This window comes from Pristiophorus japonicus, chromosome 17 (genome assembly GCF_044704955.1).
Source record: "Pristiophorus japonicus isolate sPriJap1 chromosome 17, sPriJap1.hap1, whole genome shotgun sequence".
Lineage (NCBI taxonomy): Eukaryota > Metazoa > Chordata > Chondrichthyes > Pristiophoridae > Pristiophorus > Pristiophorus japonicus.
The window spans coordinates 122,240,110-122,260,126 of record NC_091993.1 but is presented as its reverse complement, the minus strand read 5'-3'; positions in this window follow the sequence as shown (position 1 = coordinate 122,260,126).

Here is a 20,017-nt window from a genome sequence, read left to right as displayed (position 1 = left end):
TGCAGCTCCAACAACACTCAAGAAGCTCGACACCATCCAGGACAAAGCAGCCCACTTGATCGGCCCCCCATCCACCACCTTCAACACTCACTCCCTCCACCACCGGCGCACCGTGGCTGCAGTGTGCACCATCTACAAGATGCACTGCAGCAACTCGCCAAGGCTTCTTCGGCAGCATCTCCCAAACCCGCGAACTCTACCCTAGAAGGACAAGGGCAGCAGGCGCATGGGAACATCACCACCTCCACGGCCCCCTCCGAGTCACACACCATCCTGACTTGGAAAATATATCGGCCGTTCCTTCATCGTCGCTGGGTCAAACTCCTGGAACTCCCTCCCTAACAGCACTGTGGGAGCACCTTCACCACACGGACTGCAGCGGTTCAAGAAGGCGGCTCACCACCACCTTCTCGAGGGCAATTAGGGATGGGCAATAAATGCCGGCCTTGCCAGCGATGCCCACATCCCAGGAATGAATTTTTTTTTAAAGCAAATTTGCTTACAGCAAGATCCCCACAGACAGCAACGACCAGATCATCTGTATTGTTCGAAGGATTAATGCGGGAGAGGCAGATGGATGGTCAAGCGACATTCTCGGAATCGAAAAAACGAGTCTGCCTTCAGTACAACTATGGAAGCTGATCCCGTGCTTCCAGATGGGGTCACCAAGAGGTAGCCAGTGTGGAGGAAAGAGGAAATGTGGTACCAGTAAAGCCCACTCGACGCACTGAAGCCCTGCATCTAAACATTCTGTTTGGGGAATTGGGCTCTCCGGCGAGCAGGGGAGGTTAAGGGGAGATTTAATAGAAGTCTTCAAAATCATGAAGGTGTTTTGACAGGGTAATTAAGGAGAAACTGTTTCCAGTGACAGAGGGGTCGCTAACCAGAGCGCACAGATTTAAGGTGATTGGCAAAAGAACCAGGGGAGGGGGAGAGATACGGAAACACTTTTTTATGCAGCGAGTTGTTATGATCAGTAACGCGCTGCCTGATAGGGCGGTGGAAGCAGATTCAATAATAACATTCAAAAGGAGCATTGGATAAATGCTTGATAAAGAAATATTTGCAGGGCTATGAGAAAGGAGTAGGGTGGGGCGGTGGGATTAATTGGGAAGCTCTTTCAGTCAGTCAGCACAGGCATGAGGGCCGATTGGCCTCTGTCCGTGCTGTATGATTCTATAAAAAATTTAAATTGACAATGAATGACATCTCTGATAACTCAAGTACCTTATTGGTTTAGGAACATAGGAGCAGGAGGAGGCCATTCAGCCCCTCGAGCCTGTTCCTCCGCCATTCAATGAGATCATGGCTGATCTGTGACCTAACTCCACACACCCACCTTTGGCCCATATCCCTCAATACCTTTCCTAACCAACAATCTATCAAACTCAGATTTAAAATTAACAATTGAGGAGAGTTCCAAACTTCTACCACCCTTTGTGTGGAGAAGTGTTTCCTAATTTCACTCCTAATTTTTAGACTATTACCCCCCGCCGCCTCAGTCCTAGACTCCCCAACCAGTGGGAGTGGTGCCACCGGTCAGTGCCACTGACAGCTTTTGCCGTCGGTATCCATTGTGTGGCTGGGCGGCGCGACTGTCCTTAAAGGGGAGGTGGTGCTGCCAGTGACGCCATGTTATTTTTTTTTTTGTCGGCTGACTGCCAGGCTGGGCTGACAATTATGCCCGCGGGCTCGGCCAGGCAGCCTGGTGCCCCCTCTTGGGTGCCAGGCCGCCGGCCCAGCCAAAACCCTCCCTGATCATGGACTCAGGGCCACTTCCCCACCCGCTCCCCATAACCCCTTATTCCCTTACCATTTAAGAAACTGTCTATTTCTGTCTTACATTTATTCAATGTCCCAGCTTCCACAGCTCTCTGAGGCAGCGAATTCCACAGATTTACAACCCTCTGAGAGAAGAAATTTCTCCTCATCTCAGTTTTAAATGGGCGGCCCCTTATTCTAAGATCATGCCCTCTAGTTCTAGTCTCCCTCATCAGTGAAAACATCCTCTCTGCATCCACCTTGTCAAGCCCCCTCATAATCTTATACTTTTCGATAAGATCACCTCTCATTCTTCTGAATTCCAATGAGTAGAGGCTCAACCTACTCAACCTTTCCTCATAAGTCAACCCCCTCATCTCTGGAATCAACCGAGTGAACCTTCTCTGTACTGCCTCCAAAGCAAGTATATCCTTTCGTAAATATGGAAACCAAAACTGCGCACAGTATTCCAGGTGTGGCCTCACCAATACCCTGTATAGCTGTAGCAAGACTTCCCTGCTTTAATACTCCATCCCCTTTGCAATAAAGGCCAAGATACCATTGGCCATCCTGATCACTTGCTGTACCTGCAGACTAACCTTTTGTGTTTCATGCACAAGTACCCCCCAGGTCCCGCTGTACTGCAGCACTTTGCGTTCTTTCTCCATTTAAATAATAACTTGCTCTTAAGTTTCTGAAGTGCGGCTTGAGTCCATGAACATTCAGACTCAAAGGTGCGCGTACTACCAACTGAGCCACAACTGACAGGCATGACCTGGGGTTTGATTAAAAGATATACTGTACTTTAAACACTTTTCCATTAGAGTGGAGGCATTAATCCTGAGCTCTAATGAGCCTTGGCATTCTCCATTAACTCTCAGAAAGTGATAACATAATAACAATGAGATGGTATTAAATACTGGTTGTGTTGGATCTTACGAGGATGGTAATTATTACTGCCTATAATTGCCTTTCAGTGAGAATGTGAGGCAAATGAACCCAAAGTTTAATTAGTATGCAATTTCCTATTTGAAATTGCCCAAATACCACTGCATGGTATCAGTGTAATATAAAGAGTGGTTTATTATAGGGAGAGAATTCCTCCGACCCTTATACGGAGCAGTAGGTAACTACACAGCTCAGTGCGTGCAGGCCCATAGGAAGGTACCTGGGGCTGTACTTTCGTCTTCTTTGCGCTGAGGGTTTTGATGCTCCGCGGCGAGAAATGCGACGGCGAGGTCTTTTGCGTCCCGGCGCGATCCTCCGATCGGATTTTGCGAGCACCGCGGGGGTGAGCTGCGCTGGCTGTGGGATAAGACCTATTTGGTCGACACAGATGTGGTTGTTTCTGTGTTGAAAGTATAACTACTGTCCAAACTGAGGGCAACTAACTCAGCACAGACCAGGGGGCTGGATTTTTGGGCAAAATTGGAGGCAGGGCGGGAAAAGGTTAAGTTAGGCGCTGTATGGAGAAGTGTTTGCCGTCTGGGCCCTGCGCGCAGTGCGGAGGGAGGCGTTGTACGACTTTCGCGCCGTAAAAAGGGGAACCACTCTCTTTTCCAGCGACACCGGCAATAGTTCTGTCTCGCGCCCGACCCGTACGCCCCGAAGTGCGCCCCACAATGACCGCCAGGGAAAACAGAGTGGCCCAGCCATGAGGCAGATAAACTGCAAAAAAGGTAAGTTCCAGCGTTTATTCATTTATGTTTTTTGTAGCGATTGATTGTGCTGTGCTGGTGCGGGCAATGTATTTTGAATGTTTTTGTGATTTTGGGGTTTTTTCCCTCCCTCCCGAGGTCTCTCTCGGTACGCTCCCGGCCCTGTACTTCAGTCGGTGAGGTTCCCATTTTTGCGCCGCGAAAGTTGTACAACTCCTCCCTTCGTGCTGCGCGCGGGCCCCAGACGGCAAACATTTCTCCACACAGCGCCTAACTTAACCTAAAGTAACCGGGCGGTAACTTTCCCGCCCTGCCTCTGTGCACGCCCCGAAAACGGCAAACCCAAAAATCCAGCCCTTGGTCTGTGCTGAGTTAGTTGCCCTGAGTTTGGACAGTAGTTATACTTACAACACAGAAACAGCCACATCTGTGTCGACCAAATAGGCCTTATCCCATTTGCCCATCCCTTTCCTCCCCTTCATCCTTCTATCCCACCTATCTAGTGGGACCACACCAATCAGCCTCACTGTTTCCCTGAGCAAGAGAGAGTGAAAGAATTATCCAAGGTTCTTGTCCCTGATTGCTGTCAATTCTTGTTGGAAGGAGTGTGCATCTGAGTTTAAATGTGATAACACATCCTCCAAACCTATACATCAAGACTATCTACATCAGGACTGACATATGAAGAAAGACTGGATTGACTAGGCTTATATTCACTGGAATTTAGAAGAATGAGAGGGGACCTCGTAGAAACATATAAAATTCTGACGGGATTGGACAGGTTAGATGCAGGAAGAATGTTCCCGATGTTGGGGAAGTCCAGAACCAGGGGTCAAAGTCTAAGGATAAGGGATTAAACCATTTAGGATCGAGATGAGGAGAAACTTCTTGACCCAGAGAATTGCGAACCTGTAGAATTCTCTACCACAGAAAGTTGGTGAGGCCAGTTCATTAGATATATTCAAAAGGGAATTAGATGTGACCCTTATAGCTAAAGGGGTCAAGGGATATGGAGAGAAAGCAGGAATGGAGTACTGAAGTTGCATGATCAGCCATGATCACATTGAACGGTGGTGCAGGCTCGAAGGGCCAAATAGCCTACTCCTGGACCTATTTTCTATGTTTCTATGCTTCTATCTAGCTAGATGAGGTAGAGAGAGACTGTGAGCATCCAGGGAATTGTATGATAGTGCCTTCAGGAGAGGAGAGCAGAGGGAAAATGGATAATGGGAGTAGGCAGAAGTAGGTTAATTAGTAGGGCTTCTCGAGTGTCATAGAATCATAGTACAGCACGGAAAGAGGCCATTCAGCCCATCGAGTTTGTGCTGGCTCTTTCGAAGAGCAATCCAGTTAGTCCCACTCCCCCTGCTCTTTCCTCATATCCCTGCAATTTTTCTCCTTCAAGTATTTATCCAATTCCCTGTTAAAGGCTGCTATTGACTCTGTATCCACCGCCCTATCAGGCAGTGCATTCCAAATCCTAACCTCTCATTGCGTAAAAAGGATTTCCCGCCTGTCGCCTCTGATTATTTGCCAATCACCTGAAATCTGTGTCAATAAAAACAGAAAATGCTGGAAATTCTCAGCGGGTCAGCATCTGTGGAGCGAGAAACAGAGTTAACGTTTCAGGTCGATGACCTTTCGCCAGAACTTAAAGCTGTGTCCTCTGGTTATCGACCCATCAGCCGTTCTTTCTATCTTCTCCATCTAAACCCTTTACGATTTTAAACACCTCTACTGGCCTGGGTTTTTATCTGGTTTGTACCTCTCCCAGGAGATCACATGGCTCCGGTTGGGGTGGAGTGTAGAATGTTTCAGTGGTGTGGGGCGGACTGGTTGGGCTGGGTGCTCTTTGCCTTTCCGCCAATGTTCATAGGTTTATATGTAACCTTTAGGGCTGCTGACCGAGGGCCGTGCGGCTCTTTGCCGGCCGGCGTGGACACGTTGGGTGGAAATGGCCTCCTTCTACGCTGTAAATTTCTATGTTTCTATGTTGCTATCAAATCTTCTCTTAACCTTCTCTGCTCTAAGAACAACCCCAGCTTCTCCAGTCTATCCACGTAACTGTAATCCCCTCATCCCCGGAACCATTCTAGTAAATCTCTTCTGCACCCTCTCCAGAGTCTTGGGGTCCCTCCTAAAGTGTGATGCCCAGAATTGGACGCAATACTCGGGCCGAACTGATGTTTCACTGGAAAGAACAAAATGGGTGATAACAAATCAGCAGCTCATTTCACACTCTGCACAATGTTTGGATGGACTGTGAAATAGGCTGCTGAGTCATTATGCTACTGCACAATAAGAACATAAGAAATAGGAGCAGGAGTAGGCCATACGGCCGCTCGAGCCTGCTCCGCCATTCAATGAGATCATGGCTGATCCGATCATGGACTCAGGTCCACTTCCACGCCCGCTCCGCATAACCCCTTATTCCCGTATCGATTAAGAAACTGTCTATCTCTGTCTTAAATTTATTTAATGACCCAGCTTCCACAGCTCCCACAGCTCTCTGAGGCAGCGAATTCCACAGATTTACAAGGCAAATTTCACCTCAAACAGCGACTTACAGAGGACGGTGGAATGAAAGAAAGAAAGACTTGCATTTATATAGCACCTTTCACAACCACCGGACGTTTCAAAGCGCCTTACAGCCAATTAAATACTTTTGGAGTGCAGTCACTGTTCTAATGTGGGAAACGCAACAGTCAACTTGCACACAGCAAGCTCTCACAAACAGGCACCACACGTTAAAAAAATCCACGCACAGACATCTTCCACTCTTCAAGATTTAGTTGGGGATCTGGAATTTTAGGTCCTTCATTGAAACACCTGTGAACTTCTTGATGTGGAAGCAAGTCATCCTTGACTCGAGGGATTGCCTATGATGATGAAACAGCAATGTGATAATGACCAGATCATCTGTTTTTGTTATATTGATTGACTCCCAAAACAAGCACTCTACCCGGAGCTCCTTCATGGCAAACGAGCCAAAGGTGGGCAGAGGAAACGTTACAAGGACACCCTCAAAGCCTCCCTGATAAAGTGAAACATCCCCACTGACACCTGGGAGTCCCTGGCCCAAGATCATCCTAAGTGGAGGAAGTGCATCCAAGAGGGCGCTGAGCACCTCGAGTCTCAACGGCGAGAGCATGCAGAAATCAAGCGCGGACAGCGGAAGGAGCGTGCGGCAAACCAGTCCCACCCACCCTTTCCCTCAACGGCTATCTGTCCCACCTGTGACAGTGGCTCTCATATTGGACTGTTCAGCCACCAAATAACTCACTTCCGGAGTGGAAGCAAGTCTTCCTCGATTCCGAGGGACTGCCTATGATGATGATGATTGAGGGATAACAGATTGACACCAGAGATAACTCCCCTGCTCTTCTTCGAAATAGTGCCATGGGATCTTTTACACCCATCTGAGAGAGCAGACAGGATCTCGGTTTAACATCTCATCTGAAAGACGGCACCTCCAACAGTGCGGCGCTCCCTCAGCACTGCACTGGAATGTCAGCCTAGACTTTTGTGCTCAAGTTCCTGGAGTGGGACTTAAACCCACAACCTTCTGACTTAGAGGCGAGTGTGCTGCCCACTGAGCCACAGCTGACACTGTGGAGCAGATTCTGAGAAGAATCCATAGATAATGTTCCATCTACAAGATGCTGCAGTCTGGCCATGCATGTTACAGTGAGGCAGGAGACAAGCTTGAGGAGCCTTCAGGTGTACTCCTGCTGCAGCAAGAGCACAGTAGCATAGTGGTTGTTTTACTGAACTAGTAATCCAGGGGCCTGGACTAATGGCCTGGAGACATGAGTTCAAATCCCACCATGGCAGCTGGGGAATTTAAATTCAAATTCAGTTAATTAAATAAATCTGGAATTAAAAAGCTGATATTGTAAAAGCCCATCTGGTTTACTAAAGTCCATTCAGGAAGAAAATCTGCCACCTTTACCTCGTCTGGCCTACTGGTGATTCCTGACCAACAGCAAAGTGGTTGACTCTTAAATGGCTGAGCAAGCCACTCAGTTGCACCAAACTGCTGCAAAGAATTATACTAAGAATAAAACTGGACGGACCACCGGACTGGACCAAGGCATGACCAACAAAGTCCTCCCTGCTAACATCTGGGGAGGCTTGTGCCAAAATTGGGAGAGCTTGCGGAAGGTGGGGACTCTATCTGAGAATGTTCCGATCAGTAACATGTGAAATCCAAGGCCCTGGTATAACCAAGACTGTTGAAATAAGAGGCTGCCGCTGGGTGTAATTTTCTCATTAACTATTGTTTGGTGACAGTGGCGTGTGGATGTGGTTAGTGCCGGAACCTGCCAGGATTCAACGGAGAGAGAGCCGGAGAAATGCTGATTCAATGGGTCGAGACGAGCTCCGCAAGGGATCTATTGATTGCAAAGCCCACGATTTTCCTTGACCTAATTTCTCTGAGTTTTTTTTTCCTCCCCCTTCTAACACGTTTAGACAAAGAAAGGATTACACACGCCCAGCTGTCTGGAGGAAATTCTAATGGCATTTTCAGAGAGAATTGATTTTGTTTTCAAACAATGCAGGGCCTTGTTTAAGATGCAAGCTCCGTTGCAGGTGTTGACATTAAAGAGAATTCAAAACCCTTGTTATCAATAGCCAAAAAAAAAGGGTTTGCTTTAATATGCCGTAACCACAGACTTCCTTCTCTGAACGCGCCTTTGAGCTGTGAAATTCCACTGAAGATATGAATGTTTTCTCTGTTATGCGAGACTGCTTTGATATTTATTCCATGCTCATTAAACTGCGAAAGGGCACAGTGAAGGGAAGGTATGATGACACAGCATTCAGCTGTCCGCGAGGACAGGAGGTTCCTGATTTCCCACAAGGTGGGTTTTCCGAACCTGGCTTTGCTATTAAGAACATAAGAAATAGGAGCAGGAGTTGGTCATTTGGCCCTTCAAGCCTGCTCCACCATTCAATAAGATCATGGCTGATCATTGACCTCAACTCCACCTTCTCGCACTATGCCCACTCCCTTAATTCCCTTAGTTCTCCAAAAATTTATCAGCCTCTGTCTTGAATATACTTAATGATTGAGCATCCACAGCTCTCTGGGGTGGAGAATTCCAGAGACTTACAACCCTTGGGGTGAAGAAATTTCTCCTCATCTCAGTCCTAAATGGCCAACCTCTTAGAAACATAGATACATAGAAAATAGGTGCAGGAGTAGGCCATTCGGCCCTTCGAGCCTGCACCGCCATTCAATGAGTTCATGGCTGAACATGCAACTTCAGTACCCCATTCCTGCTTTCTCACCATACCCCTTGATCCCCCTAGTAGTAAGAACTCCTTTTTGAATATATTTAATGAAATACCTCAACAACTTTCTGTGGTAGAGAATTCCACAGGTTCATCACTCTCTGGGTGAAGAAGTTTCTCCTCATCTCAGTCCTAAATGGCTTACCCCTTATCATTAGACTGTGACCCCTGGTTCTGGTCTTCCCCAACATTGGGAACATTCTTCCTGCATCTAATCTGTCTAAACCCATCAGAATTTTAAACGTTTCTATGAGATACCCTCTCATTCTTCTGAACTCCAGTGAATACAAGCCCAGTTGATCCAGTCTTTCTTGATATGTCAATCCCGCCATCCCGGGAATCAGTCTGGTGAACCTTCGCTGCACTCCCTCAATAGCAAGAATGTCCTTCCTCAAGTTAGGAGACCAAAACTGTACACAATACTCCAGGTGTGGCCTCACCAAGGCCCTGTACAACTGTAGCAACACCTCCCTGCCCCTGTACTCAAATCCCCTCGCTATGAAGGCCAACATGCCATTTGCTTTCTTAACTGCCTGCTGTACCTGCATGCCAACCTTCAATGTACCATGACACCCAGGTCTCGTTGCACCTCCCCTTTTCCTAATCTGTCACCATTCAGATAATAGTCTGTCTCTCTGTTTTTACCACCAAAGTGGATAACCTCACATTTATCCACATTATACTTCATCTACCATGCATTTGCCCACTCACCTAACCTATCCAAGTCACTCTGCAGCCTCATAGCATCCTCCTCGCAGCTCACACTGCCACCCAACTTAGTGTCATCCGCAAATTTGGAGATACTCTTATTCTGAGACTATGGGCCCAACATTGCCCAAGCCGTTTTTTCGGCGCACTGACCTGAAACGAGCTGACTTTGAGTGCTGGAAAGGGCGCTGGAAAAAAGGGGCCCCATCCTGACCGCACTTCGGAGCCCCCGGAGTCGTGGCGTGGCGTGCAGTCTGAAGGGGGGGGGGGGGCGGAGCAACAGGCCAGCGCAGAAAGCACTGCCAGCGCCGCGCGCATGTTCAGTGAAATCTGCACGCATGCTCCTGCCCTCCCAGTGTGTGCTGCGGGCTGTGAGCAGCCCCTATCCCTGGCTGAAGGGATGCCCCAATCCCGCCGCGCCCTATCCCCGGCCGAGTGGACTCCCGCACCGGCCGGCCGACCCGCTGAGTTCCCGGGCGAGTTAGGACTTCGGTTTTATTTTTTATTTGGTGGTTGTGTGTGCTTGAGAGTTTTGATTGGGGGGATGTAGGGTGGGGGGAAGGAGGAGAGTTTTGGGGGGTTGGGAGAGAAAGAGTGTATTGTGGGGGGGAGAGAAAGAGTGTATTGTGGGGGGTGGGGGGAGAGAAAGAGTGTATTGTGGGGGAGTGGTAGAGAAAGAGTGTATTGTGGGGGGGGAGAGAAAGAGTGTATTGTGGGGGGTGGGGGGGAGAGAAAGAGTGTATTGTGGGGGGGGAGAGAAAGAGTGTATTGTGGGGGGTGGGGGGGAGAGAAAGAGTGTATTGTGGGGGGGGAGAGAGTGTATTGTGGGGGGGGGGGCGAGAGAAAGAGTGTATTGTGGGGGAGCGGTAGAGAAAGAGTGTATTGTGGGGGGGGAGAGAGAGTGTATTGTGGGGGGTGGGGGGAGAGAAAGAGTGTATTGTGGGGGGGGAGAGAGTGTATTGTGGGGGGGGGGGCGAGAGAAAGAATGTATTGTGGGGGGGTGGTAGAGAAAGAGTGTATTGTGGGTGGGGAGAGAAAGAGAGTATTGGGGGGGGAGGAGGAGGAGAGTTTTGGGCAGGGGAGGAGAAAGAGTGTTTTGTATACCAGCTTCTCTCTCTCTCTCTCTCTCTCTCTGGCTACCCCTGTCCTCCCCCCTGTGACATCGTGGCCAGCAGCTCACATTTTTCCAGTAGGATTTACTTCATTTTTATTAGTATTTTAATTGTTTGAGCTTTTCCTTGCAATGTTTGGTGCTTGGTTGTTGAGGTCCTCTCCAGTTCCCTTCCCTCCCCTATCCCTGCCCTAATGTCTGCCGAATGTGCACTGCTTTTTCTTATCTGCCCGCAAGGTTTTTCAGAGCTGGCCACATACGCTGACCTAAGTCAATTTGGAGTAAGTTTTAGCTGGCCAAAATGGCATAAATGGCCAAAGCTGGCGTAAGTGTCTGGGAACGCCCCCTTTTTAAAAAAAAAACTGACCTAAAAAAAAATCGTACCTAACTGACTTACTCTGGAGCAAATCTTGGGGGGGAAATGGCATTTTTTAACTTACGCCAGAAAAAACAACTTACTCCAAAAAAAATTGATGCAAATCATGGCCAAAATTGGGCCCTATGACCCCTGGTTCTAAATTCCCAGCCTGGGGAAACATTTACTCAGCATTAACTCTGTCAAGCCCCTGAAGAATTTTGTACATTTCAATTCGATCATCTCATCTCTCGTTCTTCTAAACTCTCGGGAATATAGAAACATAGAAACATAGAAACATAGAAAATAGGTGCAGGAGTAGGCCATTCGGCCCTTCTAGCCTGCACCGCCATTCAATGAGTTCATGGCTGAACATTCAACTTCAGTACCCCATTCCTGCTTTCTCGCCATACCCCTTGATCCCCCTAGCAGTAAGGACCTCATCTAACTCCTTTTTGAATATATTTAGTGAATTGGCCTCAACAACTTTCTGTGGTAGAGAATTCCACAGGTTCACCACTCTCTGGGTGAAGAAGTTCCTCCGCATCTCGGTCCTAAATGGCTTACCCCTTATCCTTAGACTGTGACCCCTGGTTCTGGACTTCCCCAACATTGGGAACATTCTTCCTGCATCTAACCTGTCTAACCCCGTCAGAATTTTATATGTTTCTATGAGGTCCCCTCTCATTCTTCTGAACTCCAGTGAATACAAGCCCAGTTGATCCAGTCTTTCTTGATAGGTCAGTCCCGCCATCCCGGGAATCAGTCTGGTGAACCTTCGCTGCACTCCCTCAATAGCAAGAATGTCCTTCCTCAGGTTAGGAGACCAAAACTGTGCACAATACTCCAGGTGTGGCCTCACCAAGGCCCTGTACAATTGTAGTAACACCTCCCTGCCCCTGTACTCAAATCCCCTTGCTATGAAGGCCAACATGCCATTTGCTTTCTTAACCGCCTGCTGCACCTGCATGCCAACCTTCAATGACTGATGTACCATGACACCCAGGTCTCTTTGCACCTCCCCTTTTCCTAATCTGTCACCATTCAGATAATAGTCTGTCTCTCTGTTTTTACCACCAAAGTGGATAACCTCACATTTATCCACATTATACTTCATCTGCCATGCATTTGCCCACTCACCTAACCTATCCAAGTCGCTCTGCAGCCTCACAGCATCCTCCTCGCAGCTCACACTGCCACCCAACTTAGTGTCATCCGCAAATTTGGAGATACTACATTTAATCCCCTCATCTAAATCATTAATGTACAGTGTAAACAGCTGGGGCCCCAGCACAGAACCTTGCGGTACCCCACTAGTCACTGCCTGCCATTCTGAAAAGTACCCATTTACTCCTACTCTTTGCTTCCTGTCTGACAACCAGTTCTCAATCCATGTCAGTACACTACCCCCAATCCCATGTGCTCTAACTTTGCACATCAATCTCTTGTGTGGGACCTTGTCGAACGCCTTCTGAAAGTCCAAATATACCACATCAACTGGTTCTCCCTTATCCACTCTACTGGAAACATCCTCAAAAAATTCCAGAAGATTTGTCAAGCATGATTTCCCTTTCACAAATCCATGCTGACTTGGACCTATCATGTCACCTCTTTCCAAATGCACTGCTATGACATCCTTAATAATTGATTCCATCATTTTACCCACTACCGATGTCAGGCTGACCGGTCTATAATTCCCTGTTTTCTCTCTCCCTCCTTTTTTAAAAAGTGGGGTTACATTGGCTACCCTCCACTCCATAGGAACTGATCCAGAGTCAATGGAATGTTGGAAAATGACTGTCAACGCATCCACTATTTCCAAGGCCACCTCCTTAAGTACTCTGGGATGCAGTCCATCAGGCCCTGGGGATTTATCGGCCTTCAATCCCATCAATTTCCCCAACACAATTTCCCGGCTAATAAGGATTTCCCTCAGTTCCTCCTCCTTACTAGACCCCCCGACCCCTTTTATAACCGGAAGGTTGTTCGTGTCCTCCTTCGTGAATACCGAACCAAAGTACTTGTTCAATTGGTCCGCCATTTCTTTGTTCCCAGTTATGACTTCCCCTGATTCTGACTGCAGGGGACCTACATTTGTCTTTACTAACCTTTTTCTCTTTACATATCTATAGAAACTTTTGCAATCCGTCTTAATGTTCCCTGCAAGCTTCTTCTCATACTCCATTTTCCCTGCCCTAATCAAACCCTTTGTCCTCCTCTGCTGAGTTCTAAATTTCTCCCAGTCCCCAGGTTCGCTGCTATTTCTGGCCAATTTGTATGCCACTTCCTTGGCTTTAATACTATCCCTGATTTCCCTTGATAGCCACGGTTGAGCCACCTTCCCTTTTTTATTTCTATGCCAGACAGGAATGTACAATTGTTGTAATTCATCCATACGGTCTCTAAATGTCTGCCATTGCCCATCCACTGTCAACCCCTTAAGTATCATTCGCCAATCCATCTCAGCCAATTCACGCCTCATACCTTCAAAGTTAGCCTTCTTTAAGTTCTGGACCATGGTCTCTGAATTAACTGTTTCATTCTCCATCCTAATGCAGAATTCCACCATATTATGGTCACTCTTCCCCAAGGGGCCTCGCACAACGAGATTGCTAATTAATCCTTTCTCATTACATAACACCCAGTCTAAGATGGCCTCCCCCCTAGTTGGTTCCTCGACATATTGGTCTAAAAAACCATCCCTTATGCACTCCAGAAAATCCTCCTCCACCGTATTGCTTCCAGTTTGGTTAGCCCAATCTATGTGCATATTAAAGTCACCCATTATAACTGCTGCACCTTTATTGCACGCACCCCTAATTTCCTGTTTGATGCCCTCCCCAACATCACTACTACTGTTTGGAGGTCTGTACACAACTCCCACTAACGTTTTTTGCCCTTTGGTGTTCTGCAGCTCTACCCATATAGATTCCACATCATCCAAGCTAATGTCCTTCCTAACTATTGCCTTAATCTCCTCCTTAACCAGCAATGCTACCCCACCTCCTTTTCCTTTTATTCTATCCTTCCTGAATGTTGAATACCCCTGGATGTTGAGTTCCCAGCCCTGCTCATCCTGGAGCCACGTCTCCGTAATCCCAATCACATCATATTTGTTAACATCTATTTGCACAGTTAATTCATCCACCTTATTGCGGATACTCCTTGCATTAAGACACAAAGCCTTTAGGCTTGTTTTTTTAACACCCTCTGTCCTTTTAGAATTTTGCCTAGTCTACTCAATCTCTCCTCATAGGCAATCCCCCCATCCCAGGAACCAGTCTGGTGAACCTTCTTTCCACTCCCTCTAAGGAAAGTATGTATTTTCTTAACAACAACAACTTGCATTTATATAGCGCCTCTGACGTAGTGAAACATACCAAGGCGCTTCTCAGGAGTATTCTGATAAAAAATTTGACACCGAGCCGCATACGTTGAAATTATCGCAGGTGACCTGGTCAAAGAGGTAGTTTTTTATGGAGCGTCTTGAAGGAGGAAAGAGTGATAGAGAGGCGGAGAGATTTAGGGAGGGAGTTCCAGAGCTTGGAGCCCAGGCAACAGAAGGCACGGCCACCGATGGTTGAGCGATTATAATCAGGGATGCTCAAGAGGGCAGAATTAAAGGAGCACAGACATCTCGGAGAGTTTTGGGGCTGGAGGAGATTCATCATCATAGGCAGTCCCTCGAAATCGAGGAAGACTTGCTTCCACTCTAAAAGTGAGTTCTCAGGTGACTGTACAGTCCAATACGGGAATTACAGTCTCTGTCACAGGTGGGACAGACAGTGGTTGGAGGAAAGGGTGGGTGGGGAGTCTGGTTTGCCGCACGCTCCTTCCGCTGTCAGTGCTTGGTTTCTTGGCGACGAGACTCCCGGATGCTCTTCTTCCACTTAGGGCGGTCTTGGGCCCTTTCCCAGGTGCCAGTGAGGATGTTACACTTTATCAAGGAGGCTTTTAGGGTGTTCTTGAAGCGTTTCCTCTCTCACTGGGGCTCGCTTACCACGCAGGAGTTCCGAGTAGAGCACTTGCTTAGGGAGTCTCGTGTCGGACATGCGGACGATGTGGCCCGCCCAACAGAGCTGGTCGAGTGTGGTCAGCGCTTCGGTGCTGGGGATGCTGGCCTGGTCGAGGACGCTGACGTTGGTGCATTTATCCTCCCAGGAGATTTGCAGGATCTTGCGGAGGCAGTGCTTGTGATACTTCTCCAGCACTTTGAGGTGTCTGCTGTATATAGTCCACATCTCTGAACCATATAGGGGGGCAGATATCACTACTGCCCTGTAGACCATAAGCTTGGTGCCAGATTTGAGGTCCTGGTCTTCAAACACTCTCTTCCTCAGGCGACCGAAGTCTACACTGGCACACTGGAGGCAGTGTTGGACCTCGTCATCGATGGAGGCGATTAGAGAGATAGGGAGGTGCGAGGCCATGGAGGGATTCGAAAGTAAGGTATGAGAATTGCTGAACCGGAAGCCAATGTAGATCAGCGAGCAGAGGGGTGATGGGTGAACGGGACTTATTTCGAGTTAGGACACGGGCAACCGAGTTTCGGATCACATCAAGGTAAGGAGACCAGAACTGTGCACAATACTCCATTGACTGATGAGGTCAATGTGGACGTCCCTATTGTAGAGGAAAATTAGCCGATCCTGCCCACCCAGCCGTTCTCTCATCTGCCCTGCAGCACTCCGATCAAGAGCAGCATTAGCAGGGGTCTGAGAGCATGGTAACTGCCCACCCACTCTCCCAGGATATGGAACCTAATGGTAGGACAGCACAAGAATGAGAGGCTGTTCCCCCTGGCTGGGGAGTCTAGAACTAGGGGTCATAGTCTCAGGATAAGGGGTCGGCCATTTAGGACTGAGATGGGCAGGAATTTCTTCACTCAGAGGGTTGTGAATCTTTGGAATTCTTTACCGCAAGACTGAGATCGATAGATTTTTGGACTCGAGGGGAATCAAGGGATATGGGTATTGGGGAGGAAAGTGCAGTTGAGGTCGAAGAGCAGGCTTGAGGGGCCGTATGGACTACTCATAGAATTAATGGAAATTTACAGCACAGAAGGAGGCCATTTCGGCCCATCGTGTCCGCGCCGGCCGACAAAGAGCTCCCAGCCTAATCCCACTTTCCAGCTCTTGGTCCGTAGCCCTGTAGGCAATTCAAATGCACATCCAAGTTCTCCTGTTCCTATTTCTGAGAGGTAACATCATCAAACTCGGGCAAAAACATCTGATAGAATAAAACATGTAAAATCTTTTGCAAAAAAAAAACTATTTCACCGCATTCTACTATCTGCTTCTACAGAATTACAGGATCACAGGTTAGGATAGATTCAGATGAAGGAAATCCATTTGATTTCATCCTTCCACATCACTGACCAAATCTATCTTATCTGCCTCAGGCAAGCAGGTAACACAATCCATTCGCCCACACCGTCTCCAATGGCACATTTTGTACAATTGGTGAAGGCCTTCAACCGAAACGTTAACCTGCCTGAACCCATTGTGAGTTTCTAGAACTTTCTGTTACAATTTTCCATTTATAGCATTTTTATTTTTAACCCTGTAGTGCCCGTAGCATTTCTTAGTTGACCTGACAGTGGCCCTCCTGTTACGTGTCAGCTGTGGCTCAGTGGGCAGCACTCTCGCCTCTGATGTCCGAAAGTTGTGGGTTCAAGTCCCATTCCAGGAACTTGAGCACATAAATCTAGGCTGACACTCCAGTGCAGTACTGAGGGACTGCTGCACTGTAGGAGGTGCTGTCTTTCGGATGAAACATTAAACCAAGATCCTGTCTGCTCTCTCAGGTGGATGCAAAAGATCCCATGACACAATTTCAAAACAGTGGAGCTATCCTTGGTGTCCCAGCCAATATTTATCCCCTCAATAAACATAACAAAAACAGATGAGCTGGTCATTATCACGTTGATGTTTGTGGGAGCTTGCTGTGCGCAAGTTCACTGCCGTGTTTCCCACATTACAGCAGTGACTACACTCCAAAAGTGCTTCATTGGCTGTTAAGCGTTTTGAGACGTCTGGTGGTTGTGAAAGTCGCTATATAAATGCAAATCTTTCTTTCATCTTCTCTCTACTCTTGAAATGACCAGGAAATGGATTTATCCAAGCGTTAAGTGTTGAGCTCTTGATTTCAAGTAGGTCTTCATTCGAGAAAAGTGTCGAATGTAGTCGGGGAGGGGGTCACTTTTGGCTGGAGAGGAGGGGTGAGCGGATGGGAGCTGCACTCCAAGCCAGTGATACCTCCACTCACAAACGTCTAGGCGGGGTGAAATAGACCACGGACGGGGAAGTGAAACAGACGGTAGCGCATTATTTGCCTGTTAAACGCTCTGCCCGATATGCAGTTCCAGTGACTTCAATTGTTCTCGGACAGAGTGTATAACACTCAATACCACCCATTTTAGAGTCCTGCCCAGGTCAAAGTTCTACCCCTTGGAACTCTCAGAAACCTGTCCTGTTGGCTGTGGAACATTGGAATTGGGCTAGAAGGTTGTGGGTTCAAGTCTTACTCCAGGGACTTATGCGCATAAATCTAGGCTGGCACTCCCACTGCAGTACTGAGGGAGCGCTGCATTGTCAGAGGTGCCAAATTCTTTTGGATGAGATGTTAAACCGAGGCCCTGTCTGCCCTCTCAGGTGGACGTAAGAGATCCCATGGCGTTATTTCAAAGAAGAGCAGAGGAGATCTCCCCAGTGTCCTGGCCAATGTTTATCCCTCAATCAGCATAACAAAAACAGGTTATCTGGTCATTATCACATTGTTGTTTGTGGGAGCTTGCTGTGCGTAAATTGGCTGCTGCATTTCCCATATTATAACAGTGACTGCACTCTAAAAGTACTTCGTTGGCCGTAAAGCATTTGGATATGTCTGGTGGTCATGACAGGAGTTACATAAATACAAGTCTTTCTTTCCTTCTAATGAGTAGTGGTTTTAAGCAAAGGAAGAACATGTGAGTCATCATAGACAGTCCCTCGAACAAGGATGACTTGCTTCCACAAGAGTTCACAGATGTTTCAGTGAAGGACCCGATGTTCCAGTCCTGAACTCCAATTGAAGGGTGGAAGATGCTTGCATGGATTTTTTAACGTGTGGTGATTGTTGCCCATCAGCTACTGCACAGGCTTGACAGAGCGAGCCTTTATCCAGTGGCAAGGGTTAACCAGGACGACTGGAGACCTGCTCTGCTGCACGGACCTAGTGCGCACACATATCGCAGTGTGGGCTGGGCCCGTGCTGCCCCTGGGCCCTCGCCTCTTCTGGGCCCCGAACCCTCATTCGCCGCACCTCCGCCACAAACTCTCACCGCACCTCCGCCACGAACTCTCGCCGCACCTCCGCCACGAACTCTCGCCGCACCTCCGCCACGAACACTCGCCGCATCTCCATCACGATCACCCACCAAATCTCAGCCACGATCCCTCATCACTCCTCTGCCCCGATCACTCGCCGCAAGTCCGCCACGACCTTCCCGCTCCTCCGCTGTACCAGGGCCCCGCCGATGCTCCTGCCCACGCGCCAAGTGGCGACCTGGGTCCTGATGATGTCGCAAAGTTGTGTCGGCTCGCGCTGGAAGCTGCAGTAGCTCGCTCCAGCTCTTATACTCCCAACCTGCGGTGGTGTCCTCTCGCAGGTCAGGGTGGCACACTCACTTAGTGAGTAAATGGAGCCACAGACACCAGAAAAGCTCCCAGCTGCAATCCCCGGTCTGTGTTGGGTTTGCTGATCTCAGTTGGACTCAGTGACTAAAGAAAGAATGATTCACGTTGGCTGCTCCCGTTCAGCCGTGGAGCCATGTGGCCGCGCTATGGCTTTTAAGCGGTAACAACCGCGTGTGCCGATAATTTGAATGCGCCGCTCAGCCCATTAAAGGGGCCACGCTCCCCCAAAAAATCATTAGCGGAACATTGCTTGCATTTATAAATCGCCCTCAGGATGTCCCAAAGCGCTTTACACCCAATTAAGTACTTTTGAAGTGTAGGAAACGCAGCAGCCAATTTGCACACAGCAAGGATCCCACAAACAGCAATGTGATAACGATCGGATAATATGTTTTTTAGTGATGGTGGTTGAGGCATCAATTTTGAGCAGGACACCGGGGAGAGCTCCCCTGCACCTCTTCAAAACAGCAGCATGAGATCTTTACCGTCCACCACTTGGTTTAACGCCTCATCCCAAAGACGGCACCTCCGACAGTGCAGTGCTCCCTCAGTACTACACTGGGAACGTCGGCCTTGATTTCTGTGCCCAAGTCCCTGGAGTGATACTCGAACCTATGACTTTCTGACTCAGAGTCGAGTGTACTGCCCATTCAGCCACGGCTGACACCGAGCAAAAAAAAAATGTAGACGTCGGATTGTCACAAAAGATCCAAACGAACACAACAGCATCCTGCTTTGATGAGTCACCTTAACTGACCGTAAACAGGATGACCGCTCTGCATTCTATCCTACGGTCTGGGGGTGGAGCAGAGCCGTTCTCCAGTCTCACTCCCTCTTGCTGTCTGGCTGTCTGTGCAGCCAAGTCTGTAAAAACCAGACTCATTCTTTTGGTGTCTGCGTTTCGTTTTTTTTCTTTCAAAAGCCGGACTGCAGCGTCAGCGTTCAGTCAAAGCTATTTCCTTCTACTCTCAAGGGCAGGGCCCGCCTGCTTGACCTGGCAGTGACCCCCTGCTGAGTTCAAACGTACAGGGTTGCTGCTGCAGCCTGAGCGCTCGCTGGAATGTCAGATTATCTTTCATTGTCTCCGGGATGTCAAGTTCAGTTGCCCCGTCTGAAACCTGACACACACCTACCTGCCCCGCGAATTTAACCCCTTTAACCCGAGCTTTAACATCAACAAACTTTAAAAAATAAAATGTATTCGTTCACGGGATGTGGGCATCGCTGGTAAGGTTGGCATTTATTGCCCATCCCTAGTTGCGCCTTGACAAGGTGGATGCAGAGAGGATGTTTCCACTGATGGGGGAGACTAGAACTAGGGGGCATGATCTTGGAATAAGGGGGCCGCCCATTTAAAACTGAGATGAGGAGAAATTTCTTCTCTCAGAGGGTTGTAAATCTGTGGAATTCGCTGCCTCAGAGAGCTGTGGAAGCTGGGGCATTAGAGGGA